Here is a 26698-nt window from a genome sequence, read left to right on the forward strand (position 1 = left end):
AAAAGCTAAATGTTGTGAAAACTAAAAATAGTTCCATTTTCACCCTAAAAATGATACACAAACAGCAGGGAGAGGTGCAGGGGTGCGGCGAGAGAAAAGCACGTGGAATGCTTTTACTTAGAGATCAATAAATGCTTTTTGATTAGTTACGCTCTCCTTTGAGTCATTTCCCCCCAAAGAGGGAGGAAGAAAGGAACTGTACGGGGAGGGGGCAGAAGAGTATCTTTTTGGGGGAAATTAAGATAATGGGATAATACAATCAGTGACTGAATTTATGGGTCACTGATTTCCAGTAGCAAAAAGTCCTCCAAAGTCATAAAAACTATATCTCAAAATACAGTAAAATTAAACTAGAGATTTCTATTTTCTATAAGGCCTTGACTAGTCAATGAAATGGTTACAAAATAACTGTATCAAGATACCTAAGAGATACGTAAGGCACTATCTGTAGCCACATTTTTATATGACTACAATATTACTTTTAATGGCTACAATAAATATGATAATTTAAATACAAATATATTCAATGTTTTTAATTTTGCTTTTTAGAGATGGGTCTTACTAGGTGGCCCAAGCAGAGGTACAGTGGCTATTCATAGGCACTATCATAGCTCACTGCAGCCTCCAACTCCTGGCCTCAAGCAATCCTCCTGCCTCAGCCTCCCAAGTAGTTGGGATCACAGGCACACACTGCCATGCCCAGCTATTTAACACTTTAGATATTTCATTAAATGTTACAATCAAGAATCCACAGAATCAAAAATAACCAAGTATTTCTCAAAAAAGTCCATAAACGCCACCACACCAATATCCTGCTCTCTGAGATTGTTTTCTGCTATGTTGCACGTAGCACGTTTCTATGAATGCTTCTTCTACAAGTCACTTATACTCCCTTTTTTGTCTGGCAGTTGTTCTAGAGCCTTCCTTCACATCTTCAATAAACAGCTATATCACCACCCTTCCAATGATTCACATACGCCAAAATCAACTTATATCACCATGTATCTGACAATCTCTTGGGTTCTTAAAAAAAAAAAAGCAAAATTCCCATCTCAAAGAGCACGTAGTTTTGTTTGTTGGGTTTTTTCAAAAAGAACACACTGTTTAAGTACATTGGTAATTTGGGCTGATTTGCCATCTGGAAAATTATTATCTCAACATTCTACACAGTGCCCATTTCGGTATACCAGGATTTAGACTGCTCATTCCTGGGGGGAGTAATCACAGGGATTTTGCATTTGTCTTGCACTCTGCCAAGCACAGTTCTATGTCCAGGTAAGTGCTTAGTAAATATTATTTAGTGATGGTGAGAAACGGAAGGAAAAAAAAATAGAGACTACCTTTAAAAGTCCTTTACCGGTATTTTTTCTGTAAACAGGAACAGACCAGTTACCTCTAAAGTAAAAAGCACCAGCATGCCTACATTTTCCAAAGCTGATACTATAGGACCCACCACATTTGGGTTTGCTTCTCTCAGATATTTCATCTGGGGCAACAGATGCAAAAAAAAAAATGGCAATGATTCAAAGATCTCCAACAAACTAAAACAAAGTGATGAAATACTGCCAAACTAGACAGCATTCAGGAAAATAAATAACGGTCCCAACTATGGCAAATTGACCCCCACGCCATTAAAACACTTATTGGAAGGCAGTATGCACTCACGAATACTCTTGGTTGTTTAGCATGAGTTTCTAGTTTCTCAAAAAAACTGATAGCACTCAGGGAAATGTCGCTGTTAGGTCTGAATTTTAATATGATTATTTAAATGCTACACATCCAGTTTGCGGACCTGTTTGTTTTTAAATAAGGAGACTCTGTGAATACTTTAAGTACTATACAGAGAAAAATGATAAAAACTCACCTTCCTTATTATTCAAGAATACGGACACTTTCCATGAATCCAATATCAAAAATACAAACATAGAAGAATGCATGATGGCTTCGCTCTCAAAAGCTGAAGAACCGACCCTAGTCCATGCTTCCAACACTGTGGCTAGTTATTAAAATGGGGGTCATTTTAAGACTAATAAAAAACAGTTTTGCTTCCACTTCTGCATTTACAGATAGAACCCTTCAGGGACTGAAGTCAGTCAAGCTTATTCACTTCTGCTGCAACTTTAGGATGCATGCTCCAGCCAACTGGCGAATTTGTTTTTAGGTCAACACTTAAGAGGGACCCTCTGGGAAGCGGGTTCGATTATAGCCTATGATGCCTTGGTGTAATGAGTACTGGAATCTCAGTCTCTCTCCTTTTAAGATTTTTCTAGCCTCTACTTTCATGAAAAACTCTTTTTTGCCCATTCAAAAGATGTGTTTATTTGTGCTAGGGGTTTGCATCCCTAATGCCAGTTGATGTAGGACGATTCTAGAAAGCTTACACTGTCAACCATTTCTTTCCCACAGGTGGCTAAATTTCAATAATTGCACATGGACTTAGTGATGTAGTTTTTATAAAGTCCTTTGAGATCCAATCATAAAAAATAATTGTATTACTCTGCTAGCCATTCAAACCTCTGACTTCAACCTAAGGGGTTATAAATACAAGGTCCATGCCTGTAAGTACTGCCCTGCCCCCAGCACCACTGCAGGAAGGATCATTGTTCTTCCAACTCCATTGTTGTGCTATAAATCCACGCAAAGGGTGATATTTTAAAATATCCCCAAACTCTCTACACTGCAACTACAAACTGTGTCATAGCTGCAGGCGCCACTCTCTCTCCCCCTACCTTAAATGATGCTGCACAAACATGTTGCATTCAGCACAAATGATCTCACCTCCTCAACCAACTTTCCACCTCATCCTCTGAAAAGGGTGCTGTGGGACACTGGATTTATATCGTTCTGATTGGATAAAATGCTGAATTTTGGAACACATGCACAATTATTATTACAAAACTAAGTGGCAGCTTTCTGTTTCCAATTTTGTTAACATTACTTATAAATAGGCATGTAAAAGAAGCATTCTTTTCCCTGATTGTGTTCTCTGGCAGGTGGTTCTTTTCTTCGTCTCATCCTCCTCTTCATAAGAATTGTTGTTGCTATAACTTGCTTTAATAAAATTACAACTGTGGGGAAAATGAAAAATTGCACTGGCTTAAAAGTGTTGGAGGCAATAAACCCATGGACTTCAATTAATTTCAAGTGTGGGATCAGTTTAAGGCCAACCAGCAGAAATTCTATTCTGTCCATGTAAAAATGAGGTTTCACCACATTTACTTTTTATAACCTATATAAAAGTCAAGTAAAAGTAATGAATATCTAAAAGCCATCTCAGTGGACTGGCAAAGACTATCTGTATTCTTGAAACTCATCTTACATATTTCTCTCTGTGCAACAAGGATCCCATGCCTGATCAAAGCCAAAATGTCAAACTACTGAGAAAACAGCCCAATTTCCAATGCATTTCACTGCCTCAAAATGGACCTCCTTCCAATCCACTTTTGCATGGAAAAGCACTGGCAAAAGAAAGAAAAACTAAGAGATCATGTGGTTATAATTATTACCAGGCAAGGAATATTTCTGCAGCTCAGTGGTAAAGTAAAACTCTGTCGCTCTCTGCTCCCAATAGTGTCCATCGCAAAACAACTGCCTCATTAAATCTCTGCAGTAAGATTAATATGCCGTAGCTGCACTACATTTATAACTTGGTACTCTATAAAAAGCACATTTAATGGTAAGAGCCAGAGCCTAGATACAAAGTATTACTATAAAAACTTCTGGCAGCAAGTACACAGTGCAGGCCCTCTGTCCCTCTTGCTGGAGATATAAATGAGGCTTTTCCTGGTTAATTCCAAGCATGAAGCTCTACCTTAAAAACCAGAGTCAGTTTTTATGACAGTGGCAGAAACACAAGATTCTGAGGATGATGTAAATATGAATGCAAGAAGATTACTTAACAACTAAGACTGGCAAGAGATGAATGAACCCAAAATACTCCACTTATATACTCACGCAAACTTAAAACTGGACCACTTCCTAACAGTTTGTTCTCTGATCATAGCCAGCTTTTCACCAAATTAAACAGCCATGGCATGAATTACTCAATCTTAAGTCAACCCACGCAGTGCCCAGTGAGTTCAAGAAACTACCAACTAAAAAATATATACTGTCTGAAAAAAACAAGTCTTAGCTTCACTGTGACGACCATGACCTCCAGGATCTCAATAGCCTAAAACTGCTACAAAAAAAATTAAAGAAAAAGTGGTCCCAACACTACACTGCTAGTGAACTAGTAAAAATAGAGGGTTTTTGAGACTTTAGAAAGCTGCCCGAGTTCTTTCTTTCAAGGATATTGTCTGAAAATAAAAAGGCATTATAACCCATCTCACATATCCAGGAATTCTATGCTAAATAAGTAAACAAATAATTCAGATTAATGCATTCCATACCAAAATCTCCCCAAATCACTGCAAATGATGCATCTCAGGTTAACAACCATCTAGTGCTAAATGTAATTAACTGTCTAATGATGTTGTATTTAAAGTTCATATGTGTACTCACAACTAGCCTTCTAGGTTTCGTGACATATTTAGAAGTCCCACACCTAAAAAGAAAATCAGAGAGTATCTGTTTAAAATAAACCATATCTGAAAGCCCTCCTCTCCTACAAGTATGTTCATCCTAATCCCTGATTTATGTTTATACTTTTTAAGAACAGAGAAAAAGTGACCTTCAGGCTACAAAGAGTTAACAAGAAGCAGAAAGCCTTCCTGGTTTTCAAAAACCAAAGGGCGGGATCATTATTTTGTGCTTTCTGGGCTCTAGATATGCATTCGAACTTGAAATCCCAGAAGACGAAAACAGATTTAGGGGAAATAAATCGCACACTGTTATAAAATGGCAAGCAGGCTCTAATGAAGGAAGGCAGCATTGCCAGACTGTGCAGCCGTCTGTCCTGCACTCGCCTGCTGGTCTGCTGCCTCATTTTTTTTATTACTGTCAACTAAAGGTAAACAAACAAACACAACACAAACAAAAAAAAAAAGCAATCGATGGGGTGGCTAAGGGCTGAGCATCCCCGGAACCACATCGGCCTCAACTTAGCAGGATTATGATGGGCATCCCAGGCAGAGACCTGGCTGGGCACCAACCAGTCCAAAGAGCTCCTGTGGTCACGGGTAAGAATGTGCTCCTTTTACCTCTTTCTGCAATGTTTATTTTCTAACCACTCTATTCTCTGAAAGTTGTTAAATTGTTTTACAGAAGAAAAAAAGGAACCTGTCATCTATTTGTTCTTTCCTTTGTCTATAAAATCTTCGCAGACAGAAAGAACGATCTCTGTGTTAAACAAAATCGCACTGTTGAAGTTTAGACTTTCTGTGGTTTTGCTTGATTGTTCTACAGGTCTATCACGGTCCTTGAAGACCAAAGAGAAATATCACAGATGTACTGTTATCAAGGAGAACATGCCAATTGTGAATTTATTACCACTGTCTACAGTGAAATTCCTTGAAGGAGGATGCTGAATGGGAGGAAATTAGCCTTAGGGGAGGTAAAACACACACACACACACACACACACACACACACACACACACAAACACGCATTCACTTTCACACTTTGCAACAAAATGAAAAGTTTCTTCTCTTCCAATCAGAAAGATATACCCAAGTTTCTTTCTTCCATTATTCCCCCTTTATCTTATTTTTTTAATTTTTTTTTTATTTTTTGAGGCGGATTCTCACTCTTTGGCTCAGGCCGGAGCGCAGTGGCGTGATCTTGGCTCACTGCAACCTCCACCTCCCGGGTTCAAGCGATTCTCCTGCCTCAGCCTCCTGAGTAGCTGGGATTACAGGCACATGCCACCGTGCCTGGCTAATTTTTTGTATTTTTAGTAGACACCAGGTTTCACCGTGTTAGCCAGGATGGTCTTGATCTTCTGACCTTGTGATCCACCAGCCTCAGCCTCCCAAAGTGCTGGGATTACAGGCGTAAGCCATCGCGCTGGCCTATTCCCCCTTTATCTTTAACATGAAATTTGGTAAAAGAAAGACACAACGGAAGAAAGCAACTTCAGTACTCCAACTTTAATACAAAGAGTAGTTTGTAACTAACTATGTTAGTAGTAGTTACTAACATATTCCTACCTTAAAGTCATTTAACTTCACAATGAATTTCTATGGCTGCCTTGTCACAACTTCAGTAAGCAAACATTTCTTAAGCACCTATGTGGTTAACAGCCAGTTGATCAAAGCCCTGGAGATACAACATCTAAATTCCTGTCCCAAGAAGTTTGCAATTTGCTGCCGCTTCCCAACTGGTGGGTCAAAAGCAAGTTCAAGTGTTTTGGGATACTGATCCTCAAGGTGACCAGACACAGCTTGGGGTGACTGGAAACTGCAAGTCTGTCTTCCCTGGCCTTGAGTGGTTTTGTCCATTTACCCAAGTTTGCCATTTGAAACTTATCACTTTTCTGCATATGTTATTTCATGAGAAGGCCTGACTGGCACAAGGAGAGAGAGAGAAGAGTAAGTCAACAACTACAGCAAGAGGGATAAATACTCAGATGGAGGGGCATCTAAATCGGGGCAGGGAAATTTTACCCCAAGAAGAGCAACTTGGGCTACATTTTGAAGGCCACATAGCACTGGGAACAAGAACACAGCTCTCCAGGCAATAGAAACATAGGTAAGGCCACAGATACGTAAAACAACATGATGACTTCAAAGAAATGCAAGTACCTGTGTTGCTATTCAAATGGGGGGGTGGGGGGGTGGGGGCGATAGACCAGACAGACAGTAAGGCAGCGGCAGAGACCAGGCTGGAAAAGCAGCTAGAGCACGAAGGAACTCCTGCGAGCGAAATGTCTAGATATTAAACTCACTGCTATGAGAAATCACTGATGGATTTTAAGTAGGGGAGTGAATGATCTGATTGACATTTTACAAAGATGCTCCACTGGTAACTGAGAGGATGGCATGGACAAAGATCAGACCTGGAAACAAAGCGACCAATCCAGAGGCTACAAGGTAAACCAGGAAGTAAGTAGAAAGTGAAAACTAAGTCAATGGCGGAAAGGAAATAATGGTTCTGGGAGCCACTGTGGAAACAGGATCTGGATGGATGGTGAGGAGAGGAAAGTGGAGAGCTGTCTCAGTGTTTGCCAGGCACCAGGCTTGGTGGAGCCATTCCTAGACAGGAGCATGCTTTTCTCACTATCGTCACATCCAGGTTTTGTCTTTTACCCATATTCTCACTTACCTAAATAGTGACAAAGAAGTGCCAAAGCTGGAGAAAAACTGGGTAGAAAAATCACACCACCTAACTCTTCTTTTTTTTTTTTTTTTTTTTGAGACAGAGTCTCACTCTGTCACCAGGCTGGATTTGCAGTGGTGCAATCTCAGCTCACTGCAACTTCTGCCTCCCAGGTTCAAGCGATTCTCCTGCCTCAGCCTCTCAAGTAGCTGGGATTACAGGCCCGCACCACCACGCCCAGCTAATTTTTATATTTTTTTTAGTAGAGACAGGGTTTCACCATGTTGGCCAGGATGGTCTCGATCTCTTGACCTCACGATCCGCCTGCCTCAGCCACCCAAAGTGCTGGGATTACAGGCGTGAGCCACTGTACCCAGCCACCAGCTAACTTTTTAACCTAGTACCAGAGGTTTCCAGGGGCCCCAAAGACACTTCTCAGGACTTCAAGGATCTTTGGTAAGACTCCTTTAACTTTAGCTTTATTTTAAGCACACACAATGCCAAAGAAGAATAAGTATAAAATTAAACTGAAAACCAAAAGAGACATTGATTCTAATATCTCTTTCTTATTTCTTCTTTAAATATATCATTAACCATTAGTTTAAGTAAGTTAACACGATTTTACTTGGAGTTCATGATTCTTTTCATCAGACAAAGTCAAAACACCAGACTACTACTTTTAATAACATAAAACCCCAATAAATTTAAAATGCTTGTTTTAAAAGGTGCACACAGCCTTCTCCTAAAAGAAAATATGGTAAGAAACCACAAAGAACGTGACAGGGCAGCAGGGGAAAGAGATGACACAAGGGTAAAATGGGTACACGAACTCAAAATCACCTACGCTAATAAAGAAAGAAAAAAGTACCCTGCTGAAGCTTTTTCTAGATGAAGGGCTTAAAGTAAAATACCGAGTGTCTTTTTGTAACCTTGTTGTTTTTATTTTGTTTTGCTTTGGCATGAGCCTTTCTTCTTGCCAGATTTGCAATGCCTCACTCTTCCAACTACCCTGATGCCTTCAGATTCAACAATGACACATTTGAATCTCATATAGTCTGTAACTTCCTGCAAAAAGAAACAAAACCAGCTTCTGTAGTTCCATGCTCAATCTTAAACCAAGCCTCAAGGACTCCCTTCTTCCATTTTACATAAGAAAGATACTACACACAAATATTTTTAATATCCAGCTAATCAAGCACTAATTTCTCGATAGTAAAGCAACTTTAAAACTGCTAAAAAAAAATCCACTCTGGAGGAAAACAAATTATTTGAAAACATTTATGTGTAGTCTTTAGTACATAATGACCAGATATACTGAAAACCGCTTCTCAGACAAGACAGCTACAGTAAGAAATAAAACCAATTTTTGAACCTAGGATTTAGACATTTGGACATTTGCGAAAGAATTTGGCTCCTCTTTACTAAATAAGTCTATGTAGTCTTAGTAGCACAGCTAGAAAGCATTAGTTTCCCCAAGCAAAGAAAAATCTGCGGCTAAATGCCTTTGTATTAACGATATCATACTAATACTTACACCAACTGTTTGAATTTTTTCAGCCATTTTAGACAGTGCAAATCAAATTGCAACATTTCTGAATTGGACACCTAAAGTTAACTATCTCAACAATTGCTGAGGCATTAGCTTAGGGGGAAAGTGTTTTGTTTGAATCAGGAAACACTGGCTTGCTGCAATGTAGCCATACTCACTTTCACATTTTGAGAAGGTAAACCCCAACCTCATTCACAAAAATCAATACAATATTATCACTCAATTCTCTTTACTAGTGACTTTGGACTTGCTTTTTTCTTTTTTTTTTTTTTTTTAATTTAGGAAATTCCTCTCCTTAACTGCAATCATATACGTGAAAGACAAGGACAATTGGATTTGTCTAAAGTTTGTCAAAATTAATCAAAACATTTTGGGCATTTAATATTCCACTAAACAGATTTACTTCACCCAGGAACATGAAAAAATGTTGGGTTTTTCCTTTCTTTTTCCCCTTCAGCAGCTCCAAATGGTTGTCAAACTGGGAATCAAACTGCCATTAAAATAAAGAGAAAAATAATTTGAAAACAAACGAAAACAGATTTTTTTCTTTTCTTTTCTAGCTAACACACAAGTGGAAAGTCCACATTTGTAAGAAATGATCCCACTTAGGAAGCTAAGAAAGCATTTTCAAAACAACTGCCTTGGTAACGTGATGACTCGGGAAAAGAGAAATTTTAAAAAAAGAAAAATCCTATAACATAAGGCACAAATTTGTATAATGAAAGATCAGAGCAAAAAAAAGAAAAGAGGCTGTGATTTATACCTTATGAGCTATTATAAACTACAAGAAAATTTATGTATAATTGAAAAAAAGGAATTCATTGTGTCTTCCCCTAGTTGGTCTAATAAATTTTAAAACACATACAACCCTAAATGTCGAAGGTTCCTTCATCCTGATAAACAAAACAAGAAAAGCCACACAACCAAAAATAAACTATAAAAATAGATCATTATTGATTTAGTTCCATTTCTGTAACACTTTCCTTAACGAATTTGAAACAAAGATAATATAAGGGGATCATTTGTTTTAAATTTTTTAACTGCACTTTTCATTTCCTAGGACACAAAATAATTCCTTAGGTGTCCATATGAGTCTAATGTTTTTCTTTAGTTTTAACACAATCTCTCCAAAAGCCAGGTTTTAAAAACGTACTTTTTCCTACAGAATGACCACCTCACCAAATGTGCATTCAATCTGCACGTATCTGCAGCCAAGTAATAAAGACATGAGTGCCATTAGCATAATCAATACACAATTGACAGAGCTACCCAGATAGAACTAAAAGTGAACGTGTACGCCATTATCATAGTTAACTATAAATTAATAGTTGTTTGTGGAAATGTGTTCCCACTTATATTGTCTCAATCTCGACTTGTCAGGATAATGTGACCACATATTATATATTTGTATAGTATTTATGTATATAATGTAGCACATACATACACAAATCTATACATACGTATATATACATATATACTAGAGTATATAGCATATATTTTATCATATAATGCTATATGTAAACGTATTTTCAAATGATTACTTCCAGATAATCTCCAAATATGCATAAAATAATATCAACTAAATCAATCACACATAGGAGGAAATGGCTGATAAATAAACACCTATATTTATTTGTTTTGCTTTTTTACTATGTAGTTTAATAAGCATGTGGTTTAATAAGGACACTCTCTCTCTCTCTCTCTCTCTCTCTATATATATATATATACACACACACATATATATATGTAAATATATACGGGGAGGGAGCATATTCTCAAGAGGGTAGGCAGAAGGGTCAGGGCTCATCTTATTTTTAAAAGAGAATAATAAGGAAAATAATCTGGTCAATTCCGCTGTTGCTGTTTGTAGTTTTTTAAAATCCAACACATTTGAAACCTTACATTTAGCCAACACTACCCAAAAAAAAGTACATCCTGTCTCTGAAATACCATCTCTAGGATGTCAGAATTGGAGTAATTTTTTCAGAAACAGTGACAGGTCATGCCCAATCACTTCCACAGAGGGTATCAATGCCACACCAGTCCTTGGGACAACCTATCCCTGCAATGGGTATGTCCATCTTTCACAGCCATGAAGAAAAACTGTATCAAATGTAATATATTTCAAATGAAGGAAAACAGGGATAGCTTCAGGATGGTAAAGTGCCTTAATCTGCCAGTGGGAAATATGAATTTGTTTCTCCTCTATCTGCTTCACGGTGTGTTTAATACAGCCAGTGCAGTATTACCAGGGGCTAGTCAGCCCAAAGCCAGGTGCACTGCTATAGTTTTTGCAGGCAAAACCATCACTCACTTCTTCCCAGAAGTCAAGCTGGTGGGCTCCACCCAAGCAAATCTCCGACCTTTGAGTAAGAGCACGGAGAAGAAAGACCTTTGAAAGTCTACTCAACCTCTACGAGGCAGTAGTTCTGAGACTTCACCAGCAACGAAAAAAACACTCCAGCACCCCCTTGCCACCACCACTAAAATATCTCCCAGATCAGCTTCCAGAGGCATTCAATTTTTTTTTAATCAGAAGACAAGGCCTTTAATTATACAATTAGAGATTTGTGAGGATTCCGCTGCTTTTAATGCTCTCTATCATACTTTTTCTTGGAGAAGTAACTTTCTCTTAGGGGCAGGGGAGTAGAGAAGGAGAGGGAACTCAGATCTAAATGCCTAAAGTCAAAAGGAACATCAGAGGAGAGATCTGGTGGCCAGAGGATTAATTATTTCTACATCTTGATTTGGTTTATGACGAGTCTTGGCTTCTTCATTTGAAAAGTATGGGATGAAATACCGCCCACTTTCAAGTTCTTTTTCTGCTTCAGCCATACTAACTGGATGGGCCCAGTGTATGTGACTCAGTTTTCTCACCTATAAAATGAGAGCAATGATAACTGACAAAGGATACATTTAAAGCCAAAGGAAGACACAGTGTCTTTTGAAACATTAAACAGGTGCCCACACATAAGGTATTTGTCAAAAATGGTGAACTTAACTCTCCTCCAGCTCCATTACCCACCTTTCATTGTAGAGAATGGTTACTAAGAGTTGAATGTAAAAGTTCACACAATTCCTCTTAGGCTTTCTCCAGAAGGGGAAATATTTTCTTCTCTACACAAAGAGGCAAAGCAGCCACAATACTGAGTGCCACCCCTAAAGACTTTGCAGACGAGGTAAACATAAAGAGGATAAAACATGCAGGCCTCCCCAGCTTCCCAGAGAACTTCATCCAGAATAAAAAGCTATTACCAGTTAGTGATTTGCTAAGAGCCAGACATCCATTAAGCACCTTATGTTTGTTTCTTAATATGACAGTCCTGCAAGGTATATTCCTAACATTTTACTGGTAAGAAAACTGAGGTTTAGTAAGATTCCATAACATGTAGCTTGTTAATAGCGTGCAGGATTCAAACGCAGGTCCACCAGGCAGCGGGTCCCTTGTGTCTACTTATTGTGACATGCCGATTGTGCACACAGGACCAAAGCACTAAGACATTCCACTGCTCAGAATAGAATAAGGAAGGTGATGCTCTCAGCACAGTGAGCCTGTAATTTTGGCTTTCAGAAAAAGTCTGAGAGGGTTGGAAAAGTCACTTTTCTTCCCATCACCTAAAATGTGTATAGCCATGAAAGGTAATTCCTAGAATTATAAATCAAGAGACTGAGACTCTCCTCCCTAGTCTGTCACGAAGTCATGGTGTGACCTGGAATACGTAACATAAGGTCTTTGGGTCTTGGAGACAGCAAGTGGGTCATCTCTAGGGTCTTCCCTGCTCTAAACTCTCATGATCTGTATCCTCTCCTGTCCTCAAAACACTCTGTACCTCGCCTAACGAGATGTCCATCCCCAGCCCTGGTTGACCTTTCAGGAAACCAAACTAGCACCCGCACCCAATACCCTTTTAAAAGTGTTTTCCAGAATATCTATATTAAGTGATCTCAAAGTGAAATTTCCTTTGTCACCTTCTATCATTTAAAGATATTCCACTCATTAAAAGTGGCCTCTCTCAATCCTCTTGGCTCTCCCCACTCTGATTTTCATTACTATTTCTCTCACTTCATTTAGCATTAAGGTAGAAGCAAAAAGTATAAATGGCTATTTGAAAGTCATGTGATTGGATATATTAAGGTTTTAGACTTTGTCGGTATAGAAAGACAACTTCATGACAGTTTACACTTAGTTAAAGTTAAAAGAAAAGATAGTGTCTACGAAGAGTGTCACCGGACAAGCAAATGCCAAGGTCAACCAGTGAGCGTGGACAGAGGCTGGGCTTCTAAAACCCAAAGGGCCAGCAGAGTCAAGCAATCTGGAAGTGGGGCCCGGGTGATTTCATGAACTGAAGAGAGAGAGTAAGACTTGTGATTGAACAAGCAAGGGAAGTTAAGGGGAAATTAAACCAACCTGAACAGTTAGGATTTACTGCAGAAAGAATAAAGAAGAAACCAAGAGGAAAGCAATGTCAATCTGCCCCACAATAAGGTCTCAAATAAAATCAAAGCACCGACTAGACACAGCCAGGCATGGATGGGAGTTAACCGCCAGTCAGCAGACCATTCCTGTATTTTCCTTCCACATTCAATCTCTATACCCACATGTGTTTCTAGACAACACAGAATCTCTCTCTGAAGCCAAGAAGAAAATGCATGTAGACAAATTTACTGATGACTGAGGTGATGCAGAAAATCATCCCCTCGTTCCACTAATTCTTTTGTAAACCCAAGCCCAGATTTATCTTTTTAATTTAAGGATTATTAATAAATCTGCTATGATTAAACTTTCATAATGATATGTGAATTACTTGTCTCCAGTTCCTCTCCCAAGAACAATTAGACTACCTTTGTAAATTAGCACTGGCCCTTTTGCAAAGAACCTAAAAGACACCAACCCGACTTACCAAAAAAAGATGGCAGACGTGCTAAAATTAATTAGCTTCACTTTATGCTTCCATTATCTTTTAATTGGAATTTCTGCAGGAATTTTTCTTTCTTAATTCTGTCTACATTGGCAAAGCAAAGTTAGATTTTGGACTGGATCACTGCATTGGCCAGGGTGAAGGCGCCTGTCGTGGCAGACTGAACTCAGCAAAGATTTTGTGAGAATCCCTCTAGCCCCCCTGAAACAGGCTTCAGAAAGGGCTATGTGCTACCACACAGGTACGTAAAAATTCCCAATCTTCAACCACAGCAAGAAGGAACTTTCTAGAATAGAAGAGAGTTGTATGCTATGGGTGTACAAAAGTGAGAAAACCTTTGAGAGTAAAAAGAAACATTTACCAGGCACTTCATATCTACCAGACACTATTCTAAGAGCTTACACTAATTAACTCTTAATTCTCACAAGAGCTCTTTGAATTAGGTACTAGTAGGACCCTCATTTACAGATGGAGAAACTGTAGTACAAGGTGATTTAATAACTTGCCCAAGGTCAATCAGATTAGAATTTCAACCCAGAGAGTCTAGTTTAACACCCATGTTCTTAACCACTACACTATACTTCCCCCATTTAATAAATGTTTGCTAAGCACCTACTATATTCCCAGAAATATTCTGCAAGGTTGGGGACACAGAGATGGAGGTGGGGGAACAAGACACTGCAGCCAGTGTAATAGGGAACACAGAACGAAAAGAAAGGTTAGGAAAAAAATCCTTTCTATAATATGTCAGACACAAGATCTATTAGTTACAAGGGAAAGCACTGACAATACCAAAAATAAAAATTTGGAAGTTCTGTATGGCAAAAGAGAAAAAACTACCACCCACAAAGTCAAAAGGCAAACTGGGGAAAATATTTGCAACACATAAGTCAGGCAAAGAGCTAATTTTCTTAATAATATGAGCTGCTCTTTCAAACCAGAAGATAAAAAACCCAAGGAAATAAAAAGGCAATTCACAGAAAAATAAATACAAATAGTTTATAAACAATTGAAATGATGCTCAATCTACCTCATAACTACAGCAATGCTAATTAAAATGTCAATTAAATACCAGTTTGTTTTTTCACAAGTCGCATTAGTAAGGATGAAGTATTTAAACACAGGCACTCTCTAACCCTGCTGCCAACTGCAGTGTGAATTGGTCTTACTTCTTTGGAGGGCACACTGGCGGTATCCATTAAAATTTTAAATGCACATTATCTTTAACCAGCAATTCCATTTTTAGGAATTGATCCCATGTATATAAAATCATACATATCAGCATGAATGTATGCGTGCTTACTGTAACACAGGTAAGTAACTAAAAAGAAACACCCTAATGACCAGCAGCTGCGGATGGACTAAATAACAGCCCATCATACAATGGATAGTGTAGAGTCATTAGAATAAAGGGGAGAGATCATAAGTGCTTATATGGAAGGGCTGCTAGGAAATATATTTAGGAAAGAGGACAACATAGAGATCTCCCACTTTTGTTTGGGGAAAAGAAAAAACACTCACATATATACATCGCAATTTAAGATTGGCCCAGTTAGCTCCCTGGGTACATTAGCCCAGCTAGCTATACTCACTGTCTCTGTCTAACCACGGAACAGATATTTAAAGAATAGTTGGAAGGGGCAACATATAATCGGCCGTCCAGAGTACCGATGCATCTCACTCTGACCTATCTTGGAGAATTACATGGATGGTTAAGGGTTGAATTCAAACAACCTTTCATAGACTTGTGTGTGTGTGTGTAAACTACAATTAAGAATAAAGACAACAGAAAAGGCATAGGAAATGTGAGTTGAAAGTGGAAAAAAGTGCTAGTAGACATATTACTGTTTTCATAATCTTTCACAGTTTTTCTACATTTTTTTTTCTTTTTTTTAAGTTTTGAGATGGGGTCTCACTCTGTCACCCAGGTTGGAGTGCAGTGGCGTGATCTTGGCTCACTGCAACCTCCACCTCCCAGGCTCAAGTGATCTTCCCACCTCAGCCTCCCGAGTAGCTGGGGCCACAGGCATGTGCCACCACGCCAGCTAATTTCTTATATTTTGGTAAAGATGGGGATTCACCATGTTGCCCAGGCCTGTCTCGAACTCCTGAGCTCAGGCGATCCCCCCGGCTCGGTCTCCCAAAATGCTAGGATTACAGGCATGAGCCATTGCGCCCAGGCATTTTCTTTTTAATTACAGAATATACTAATGAATTGTCGATGCACTATCACAGTTTAGTATTTACTAAGCTCCTTGATGTGAAAATTGTGCTAAGAATTTGCAAAGATCATAAGCAGAAACATAATTAGATGACTAACATATATTTTCCTAAATATCTAAGAGATAAAATAGAGAACAGTTGTTAAATTGTCTCACAATTCCAGAATGAGTGAGTTGATCAAGTATTTAGAGAGCATTATAAGGATTAAAACAAACCCAGATATTTGAAAGTTAATAGACTTAGGTAATGGAAAACTCAATGAATGTAGCTGTAGGTAGTTTACTTAGAATGGGAAAACCAGGCCCACAATTAAAATATGGCCAGAACTTGCACAGAAGTTAGCCATGTGCCAATGATACAAAAGGAATACCGTTTATGTGAACTGAAAGAACACTATTGTTGTAAAACTAAGTAAAATCTAAAGTTAACATTATGAGAGACACAAAGAGGCATATAATACGTCTTCATAGACTGTTAGTTCCATGTAACCCATGAGCAACTGGGTCTGACTGGTTCCATATTGTCTCCCTAGAACCTAACACATACTTGGTGCTCAATAAAAAATCCTTTAGAATGCATGACCATGTTCAGTATCTTTCATTCGAAAACATATGAAACTTCAGGATTTGCTTGAAAGCGCTTCCTCCAGAATCCTTCCCTGACCTCACCGATATCGCTGTTTAATAGTCTCATTAACATCGGTGCTGTCCCTTCACAGGAATGGAAATTACTAGCACCTTGTTTATTTAATATGTTTCCACTGCTTGATCATAACTCTACCAGGATACAGACAATATGTCTCCTCATAACATTCTCAACTGAGCACTCTTAGACTGCTAAACGACTGGTAAAACACAGTAAATATTTGTTAATTAATTAACTGGCTGAATTAATGCATTTGTTTGTGTGTCTACATTTGTTTGTCTACATTGTAGGTTACGGAGATTCAAAGAAAAGGGACACCAAACTGTTCTCAAAAGGCTTACAGAGAAACCAGGAAATGAAGTGCCACAGTTTCTTTGACATATGGGGTATACGGGAATAACAGAGATGGGTCACTTTAAGTTAGGTGGGTCGGAAAAAGCCTCTCACAAGATGTGAGATGAAAACAACATTCAAGCCTTTATCATTACAACACCGACTTGAAAATCCACAATCTAAGCCTAGAAGAGATTCAAAGTGAAGCCATGGACATCACTAAAGGTTTGGGACATGCTGCTGCATGAAAAGAATACCAGCATTTGGGCAAATAGATGAACATGAATTGAAGGTGGCTAGTCAAACTAAATCAAAATGCTGTCTTTAAAGTAACACGCTTTGGCAGGTTGTGGTGGCTCAGCCTGTAATCCCAGCACTTTGGGAGGCCAAGGTGTGTGGATTACTTGAGGTGAAGAGTTTGAGACCAGCCTAGCCAACATGATGAAACCCCATCTCTACTAAAAATACAAAAATTAGCCAAGCGTGATGGTGCACACCTATAGTCTCAGCTACTAGGAAGGCTGAGGTGAGAGGATTGCTTGAACCCAGGAAGTGGAGGTTGTAGGGAGCCAAGATAGCACCACTACACTCCAGCCTGGGTGACAGAGTGACATTCCATCTCAAAAAAATAATAATAATAAATAAATAAATAAATAAATAAATAACAAAATCAAACAACACTTTCACCTTGGCTCAAATGTTTTGGACGGCCAAAGGTAAATGCGGGGTCTTGATAAGAAATCACAGTGGAAAGCAAGGCTGTCCAAACTGCGTTTGGAAATTTTGGCTAGTCTTTGATTTTGTTCCATCAGCTACAACTCAGTCAAGTTCACAATTTGAAATTATGTTTGCCCCATTAATATGAATTATTGATCAACTTGCAAGAATCACAATTTCTCAATGTAAGAATTCTAGGATGTTGGAGCTACAAGGGAACTCAGAAGTCACTGAGACCCTTTTTTTGACTGTTAGGAAATGAAGTGATACTGATTCCACTGAAGTTTATTGAGCACTTAGTATAGGGCAGGCAACTGGCTAAGGACTCTCCTAGCCTAGGGACACAGGGACAAAGACAGAGCTAAAAAGCCACCATAGAGGTCTGCCAGCCCATCACACTCATACTGGGTTTTAAATATGCAAATCAGCAAGGATAAAAAACAGTTACATTTAACAGGAGCTATAAAATGGTGTTATTATCTTGTAATGGTTTTATTTTGAAGATTAAAAATTTGGTATAATGATGCAACAGTTATGTAAATGACCTATATGATGTTGGAGGAGGCAAAAGGGATTTCATGTTGATCATCTTTTTCTTCGGTCAGTTACACTCCACCATCACCATTCATTCCAGTGCTCACATCTTTGAACATGAAGACCATCAAGACACCCAATATCATTATCCTTAAATTGTCTCACTTAAGATCCATGACTCAGTAAAAGTTTATTTCGAAGCATTCACCTATCTCTCAGGGGAAAAATAGTCAAACCTGCACACTATGGACTTTTTAGTACCAACCTGCTGCATTCCCTAGTGTTCTACGCCTGCACATTTAATGGAATAAGTTCCTTGCGACTTCTTTCACCTCAATTTTCTATAGCAGGGATTCCTAACTGAAGTTTAGTTTTGCTGTTTTTTAATATCAACATCATACACATTCTCCAAGAACCTCCAATTATCTTAAAGGATGCCTTAAATTCTTTAAACAATTTAGAAAATTAATTAGCTTCACCATTGCACGATAACTTTCAAAAATGTTATCCAGAACTTTTAGGAGGGGTAAAAGATATTGCAACATCAATGACCTAAGTCCAAAAGAGTGGGAAGTAAAAGTTCTATATATTGTATTTAGTTGTTTCAGTTCAAGTGGACATATTTCCCTTTAGATTATACGAGAAAACAAAGCTAGCAATTCTTAAAAAGTATAGCTCATCAAACTTTCGGTGCCAAAAATGTTTTTGAGACTCATTTTGTCTAACTGCTTCATCTGACCCAACTCACAGAAAAAGTTAACATACCATACACATGTATGTCCTTCTCACCTGTAGAGCTTTCTTCCAAAAACTAAAAAGCAATGGAAAGTATGTAGACTCTCATCCAGTTTTCTAGACTATAAGCTCCATAAGAGCAAGGCTTATATATCTGTTTGGTTCACAGCTGAATCCTCAGAACCTAGCACAGTGCCTGGGATAAGACAGGCATCAAAAACCAAAACACAACAAAACAAAAACCCCCAAAACTTGTTAAATGATGAATAAGCTTCCTCATTTTAGTGACAGAAAGTCTAAATCCTAGAGTACAGAGGGTAAATGGCTTGCCAAAACACACGGTAAATCAGAGTATGCTCCCGTGCTCTTCCTGCTCTGCAACCATTTCCTTACAAGCACTAGTATCCAAGTCACAATACTTATGACCGTAATTAATTGTTTGTTTTTATTTTCAACTCTTTCCAGGAATTAATATGCACTCCCTTGAGCCCACAGTTCTTCTTAACCTTTGCCTCACGTCTGCAAAACATCATGCAACTTTGCAAGTTGCACACTGACAACCCCAAACCCCTCTACGTATAGGAACTTCAGACTCCATACATCAGCATTCAAGCAATGATTCTGTTTTGGCTTCATTAGTACTTGGTAGAGCAATGTTTGTGAAGACTTTACAGCCTTTTTCCTTTTCTTTTCTTTTTTTTTTCTTTGAGACGGAGTGTCGCTGTGTCGCCCAGGCTGAAGGCTGGCGTGCATTGGCGCCATCTTGGCTCACTGCAAGCTCCGCCTCCCAGGTTCACGCCATTCTCCTGCCTCAGCCTCCCCAGTAGCTGGGACTACAAGCGCCCGCCACCACGCCTGGCTAATTTTTTGAATTTTTAGTAGAGACGGGGTTTCACCGTGTTAGCCAAGATGGTCTCAATCTCCTGACCTCGTGATCCGCCCGCCTCGGCCTCCCAAAGTGCTGGGATTACAGGCGTGAGCCACCGCGCCCGGCCTTCCTTTTCTTAATGTATAAAAGTAATCAATGAAAGACAAAAGGTGCTGATAGTGGTGATAAAAAGCATATGTCTGACAAACTTAACACAACTAGGACAACCTAAATCATTAGGAATGCTGAAAGCAATTAATATGTATTCTTATTCAAGCACTAACTGGACCTAATCTGGCTCTATTGTGAGAGATAAGAATATTAGTTAAGAACATGTATGAAATGCTGGAAATTGTTTCTTGAAGTCAATATAAAGTTTAAAGCACAGTGATATTTTTTAGATTCCAAGTCACAGAAACTCCTATAATATAGCAAGTTATAGTTTACTGTGTGGACTGTTCACCTCACTACAGGTTTCAACAAATGTATTTTGTATGAATATATGGAACTGTCTGTAATCAATGAGGATTTTGTCCCTATCAGGTAAATAAGTTTCCATCTTGACATATCATATCCCTCACAGTATACTGATGGGATAATAAATTTTGAGAAAAAGCCAAACATAAGATGGAAAGAGAAGGTAATAAAATCAGTGAAACAATGAGACTCAATGATACGCTGATTTTAATTTCAAAAAGGAAATCTTATTCTTTAAATGACACCAATTTGAATTGGAAAAAAATCCAATTTTTCCCTTAAAACATTATTAACACTTATATGGACTTACTAAACAAAGTGTATTTCCTATAGAAGGTTTAGAGTATGTTTCTGTGTATATAGATTATGTATGTGTGTGTCTCACACTATGTTGTGATAACTGAGGGACTTAAACTCTTGGGTTTCACATATAAAAAAATTATCATAACCAAAATATCAAAATATAAATCCAACAAACTGCACTATTATGAAAACAAATATTCTGAATGTCAATCACTTGACCTTGCTCAGATTGGGAGAGCTATGATCATGCGGGAATAGTATATATGCTTTCCAAACCAAATCATCTTTATTTAAAAATAAGATTCAAAATGAACACGTACCTAACACATATACACATAAAAATGACAGACATACACATTTCTGTTCTTTTCAGGATTTTTCAAAGCATTTACTATCCCATAGAATGAAAAGAGATGCTGCCCCAAAATAATAATTTTTAAACTTATCTTTTTAAAAAAAAATGTTCTAAGAAAGGGGAGTTTTTACACAGTCATATTGGAATCTAAATTTGTTTAATGACCAAATTATAAACCTCTGCAATCTGACAACTAGAGTAGAAACACTAACTATAGTATGTGCTGCCATAATAATGATACCCACAAGATCAGCCCAGTGCTTGTAGCTGTGGCAGGGTCCCCAGGCAGCAGGATAACTGCTGCTTGATCATTATCCCTGCTAAAACTGAAGCTACTGAAGTTTTAAAGAATTCATATCTTACTGAATTTCTTTCATCTCTAATAATTACTAAACTGGCATAATTACTTATACTAGAGGTGGAATGTGATACATGCTAAAAGCCCAAGGTGCCTAAAATTAAAGTTTTTTATTAAAAAAAAAAAAAGCCGCGATTCTACTTAGTTTTCAAAGATTTATCTTGTGTCAGGCTTTTTATGCCAGGAGTTGCATAATTATTTAAACCATTTAAAAGCTTTCCTTACACTATTTGATTAATACTATAACAGAGCTATTTAAATTTACTAATGTTAACTTTAATGTTTAAGTTTTAATTGCTTTGTAGTAACACTGTTGCAGAACATATTTTAAATCAGACAAGTACGCTTTCATTACAACAAACAAGGTATATGCAATCCTAGCACCATGTAATCCCCGAACAAAAAACAGGAACATTTCAGATTTAATTGAAATGGGATTAGAAAGTTGCATGCATCTCCCCCACCCCTAGAACTAACTTTAACCTTTGACAGCACAACAGGAGTCAATGAAGAAAAAAATTAAATACATCTGGGAAAATACTTAGCTACAGGTTTGATGTAGAATATCAGCCTTTGTATCAAAATCTCATTCAATTCAAAAGCATTCTTTCCCATCTTACTTAATGATAATATTTACATTTTTAATGATGCAGACAGCTGCTAAAATATACAAATATTGCCAAGTCTTAAAATCAGTTTCTCTCTTAAAATTAACTGAAAAACTGAACATAGTATCCATTAAATCCAGCCATGAGGAATGTATTCTGTGGCAACAGAATTAATGACAGTAAACCAGCAATGTGAATCCTGACAGATGAATTAATAAAAAACATTAATAGGAAAAAGAGACCCTTCATAAAATTCTTAATTGATCTTAGTAGACCTACTCTTTTCTACTATCAAAACCTCTTTCTTCTTATTACATGCTTTTACATCAAAATGAAAACTCAAGCAAGTATACTTAATAATATGCTTCAACTTATGTCAACAAGTATTTAACTAGAATTTACCAGACTAACGAGCCCTCACAAACAGACTCCTTTAAAAATAGAGGGAGGCAGGTACAAATGTTCCTCTAAGGTGAAAAGAAATCTCCTACAAATATGCTACAAGTCTTGCACTAGACCAAATAAGCAAGTACAAAGAACTAAGTATAATTACCAGAAGCAAAAAGTTGAAAAATTCTGTCATCACTGTTAGACGTCACTGCTGTCAGTAAGAATAACTACAGTGGTTTTTAAAGGATATGGAAATACTCTGGCAAAACAAAAAAGAAAAATTATTAACAGCTTGCTTTATAAAAGGCTGCTTGCTAATCTCAAATCCCTTTGTAATTTCATTTTTACATGTATGCTTTTATGTTCAGTATCCTATTTTTTGTCCTTTTTTGGCTGGATGAATAAAAGACAACAATCCACTCATGCATCAAACAGATGTTTTTGTTTTTAAGGCCAAGTGGAATCTTATGAATTTGTGTGCCCTCACTTTAAGAAAGATGCTGCCAGAAGTGCTGAAATCATGAAACCGGCGTTTTGGAAGAGACTCACTGGACCATCAGTTCTGGAACTTTGACTAGCACTCATGGGATCCTTGCCAACTGTAATTGCTGTTTTTGTTTACGTCGGATTGTCTACTGATTGGACTATAATCAATTTAATGACTTCAACATCTAGTCAGTATAATTTAGAGGTGGTGGAGGGAAGAAACAGTCACTGGTTGATAGATGAATAGAAGAACATTTGCAAGTGTCTGAAGGAGTATGGATGTCAAACACTGTTTGAGCTTCTGCAGTGTTTCCAATAATCAGGCTTTTTAGCATACAAGTCCAAAAGTAAAGCATACATTTCTGTGTGCCAATTAGTAATTTTGCCTGTACGATCATGAAAAGATATATCTCTCTCTCTAATTTGTGTATGTATCTTTTCATATTTTTTTAAAAACTTACCTTAGGTTAAAATCTAATCATGAAAAAAGGGAGTCACAACCTATCTAAAAATAATTTTGAGGGAAAGCCATATTGCAATTTTTAAAAGCAAAGCACTGCACTGTCTTAAAACAATTACCTTTACACACAAAATTGGGGGCTTTTTTTTCTAATTATGTCATCATTTCCAAAATCAAAACTCAATCTTTACTGATGAGTTTTTTTTGTTTAAGAAATGAAACATATGAAATATAAGAGAAACACTTTTTTTTTTGGTTATACTTCACCTGTCTACCCATAAGTATATATATTTTGACTTTGAAAATAAGAGAAAAAAATGTGTTTAAATAAGGACTGGAGAGTTTAATGTTTCTATTAAGTTTCAGGGCCAGTACAAGCTCCCTGAGGTGGCTTTTCTAACACCTACAATTTTTAGAGCTTTTCCACTAGAGAATACAGCCTAATACACAGGTTTTCTTACTTTCAAAAGGTTTCAGGCTTCAAATCCATTGCCTTTACATTCAAATTCTATAGTTTACACTTCTTCTTTAAATTGCAGACTAAGTTTTGCCACTCTATTATATTTCTAAATAAATTACTCTACTCAAAAATAAAATAAAATAAACCTTCATAAGTACAAAAGAAGGTAAATGGGGGAAAGGTCAATCACAAGTGTGATAACTTCAAAATGTGCCAAGTTACAAAGGGTTAGCTACTGTGACAGCCAAGTTAAACAAGGCACTTCTGGGGCTCTCTTTCTCCCTGGTTCCCACCACTCCTCTCCAGAGGTCCCTGGTATGGGTTTATGAACACCTGAGGGTTCAGATATCCTAATTGTGTCTTGTGTTTAACTTGGCCATTTAAATGACTAAGTGCTCCCCTCTCTCCTTCCCAGCTTTATAACTTGGCTCTTACTGAATATATCACACCTTTATATAGTGGACCACTTTTTCCTTTTTACAGTGCTTTTTGGAATAAATTTTTTAAAAAAATTGTTTGTTATTAGGTAAAATGGCCGAGAAACTTCCATCAGAGAGGCACCACAAGAAAGAGAATAAATAGCCAGCAAGAAAAATAGAAGTAGGTCACAATTGACCAATTTGTTGCAACTGATTTGCTGCCTCTAAAAATAAGCTGACAGGAGAACTATTTGGAGTCAGGTAATCTACTCAAGTACCATCTCTACTCTCAGGAATTGAGACAAATATCCAAATAATATAAATGGGGCAGAAAGAGTGACTCATTTAATTGTCTGTCCATCCATGCCTCTAAATACTGGCTTCAATTCTCCATTTCATTAAATAGAAGGGGTTATCCTGAAGATTTGTACCATAAGGACAGAGTAAGTTTCTCGACTTTGTATGTGGGCTGATAGAATTTTGATGCTAGGGCTTTGAGAGGCAGGAGGGGTAAAGGAGTTCCATGTTTCAAAATATATTTCCAGCTTTTGCCAATAGAAAAGTGAATCTTTTCCGTGTTTATCAGGTTTAATGCACTTTAGAGGAGGTAAGTAGACCAACCAGGGCCTGCTCCACTGAAGCTAGAAACATGGTACCTACTCTCAGGAGGTGGGTTCTTAGGACAATTACACTGCAGTTTCCTACAAACAAAAAACCCAGCATACTTTTTCAAGTAAACATAATTATTCCTTCAGAGTACTAAATTATGAGAATTCACACAATAAATTCAACTGTTAATAGAAACGTCCTGGTAGTCTGTATTTTTAAGCATTTGGTTGAAAATAAAGACTCCAAACCTAACTGACATTGTGTCTTAATGTTTTTATCTGCCTTAGGTAAATGACTTTCCTGAGATACAAGTTTCAAATTATGATATCGAATTGACAGTCATGTCAACAATATCTTTTACATCTTGTTGGTTAAAGTACTAGTATGCATGTAAGACAGAAGTTGGAAATTGAGTGCAGAACTTCATGTTTTATTTAGAAGGACCTATTGCATTTTCGTGGTTTCCAATGCCTCCTTCAAGTTGGCTATAATCTACATGGTTTTGAAATACTGTCACTCATCTAATAAAATCAGACGTTTTATCTTTTAATTGCAAACCTATTAATCAGTTATTCATAAATGAAGAAACACAATAGGACTGCCTTTCTATACCTGCTGATAGCAAAGTGTTGTTCACTGCATATTACTACTAATATGATACCAGAACGCAGGTCATAATAACACCTCCCTGGCTTTTCTATGATCCAAGTGTGACCTTCTGAATGATATAATGGACAATCCGCATACTCAGAACACTCCTACAACACATTTTGAAAAATTGGAGACCCTTCCAAGAAGACACAGGGCAATCAAAATACTGAAGAGAAGACTAGGTATTTAACAAGAGCCACCCAGAATGCCCTTCCTCTTCTTCAAAACCGCTACTAATATCAAAATGATTCGTTTGATATAGCTCATCTACATATGAATTTTTCAAGGCATACCCTGAAGAAAAACAATCCGCTCTTCAGTGAGGACTGTACTATTTTTATTCCTGTCTTCAGCTTCTCATCCCCAAAAGCCCAGCCAGCCCACCTGAGGCCATTCGCTCTTTTGGGAGTTGTCCAAGCAGCTGACAGGAGAGAACAGCACTGTGTTCCGCGCCCACACAGAATCAGGAAGCTAAATCTTTGTTTTTAATGTAAATATTTTATTTAGAATTTAGCAGTTGAAACAGATGCTGTGTCTTTGTGGGGAAGATATTTGGATAATTTTGCAACATGACGATAAAACAAAAGAACAAAATGTCCTCTTTACTCATTCTTCACTTGCCATTTTTTGCTTATTAACCTAAGAACTGCACAGGTATTTTGCAGTTCGACTTATCAAGCCTGCCCAGCGAATACCGTCAACTGACGGATTCCCTTTACTGCCCATAAAATCCTGCGTGCATGAGAAGAAATCCTCTTCAGGAAGCACTGGGAACAAACGCATTCACAGTCAACCGAACTTTCGCTGTAAATTCACTCCAAAAACAGGTGAACCAAATGCTCAGAAGCTGCGAGTGAACAAAACTGCCAATCGTGCAAACTTTAATAAACTTTTTTTTTTTTTTTTTTTGAAAAGAAAAAGCCCTCCCAAATTCCTTCACGGGGTTTCAGAAGCTTCTTGGAGCACTTTCCACCGGACAGGCACTAACCGCTAACCCACTTCAACTCGGAAAGTTCTTCTTCCCAAGTGACTAGGAAGAGGTTTGTCCTGGTACTTCGCTCAGCGTTACTTTCAAGAAAGCCAGGGTCTCGGGCAAGTCTCCCCAGCGCGAGCCTGGTCCACCGTTACCCCGACACCCGCGCACGCCCGTGGCGTTTCTTTTTTCACTGTCGACACTTGGATCTTTCAGGCCCTGGGTCTAGGTTTCCCCCAGAAAAATGAGGGGCCCATGTGACGGAAACCACCAGACACACTGTGTGGAGACACATGCCAATGATTCATCTCGTTTCCGAACTAAAACTTCTGCGCTTTAGGAAAAAAGCAAGCGTTCCAATCTGCGAGGCCCTCCCCCACCCCGTCCCTTCCCAGGAGAAGAAAGAAAGGGCTTTGTGTGTGCGGTGAG

General features: G+C 38.0%; 1 protein-coding gene across 8 annotated transcripts in view; it reads right to left on the minus strand.

The window, feature by feature from the left end:
* ZNF521 (zinc finger protein 521) overlaps nucleotides 1-26698 on the minus strand; it is a 298052-nt gene that overhangs the window by 268691 nt on the left and 2663 nt on the right. For 2 of the 8 annotated variants that reach the window (XM_063653515.1, XM_063653516.1), the window contains exon 2: nucleotides 4504-4546. The exons of the other annotated variants lie outside the window; for them this stretch is intronic. The gene's annotated coding sequence lies outside the window, so the exon portion shown is untranslated. The remainder of the gene's footprint in view (nucleotides 1-4503; nucleotides 4547-26698) is intronic. 8 annotated transcript variants of the gene reach the window in all.

Source organism: Pongo pygmaeus, chromosome 17 (genome assembly GCF_028885625.2).
Source record: "Pongo pygmaeus isolate AG05252 chromosome 17, NHGRI_mPonPyg2-v2.0_pri, whole genome shotgun sequence".
NCBI classification, from domain to species: domain Eukaryota; kingdom Metazoa; phylum Chordata; class Mammalia; order Primates; family Hominidae; genus Pongo; species Pongo pygmaeus.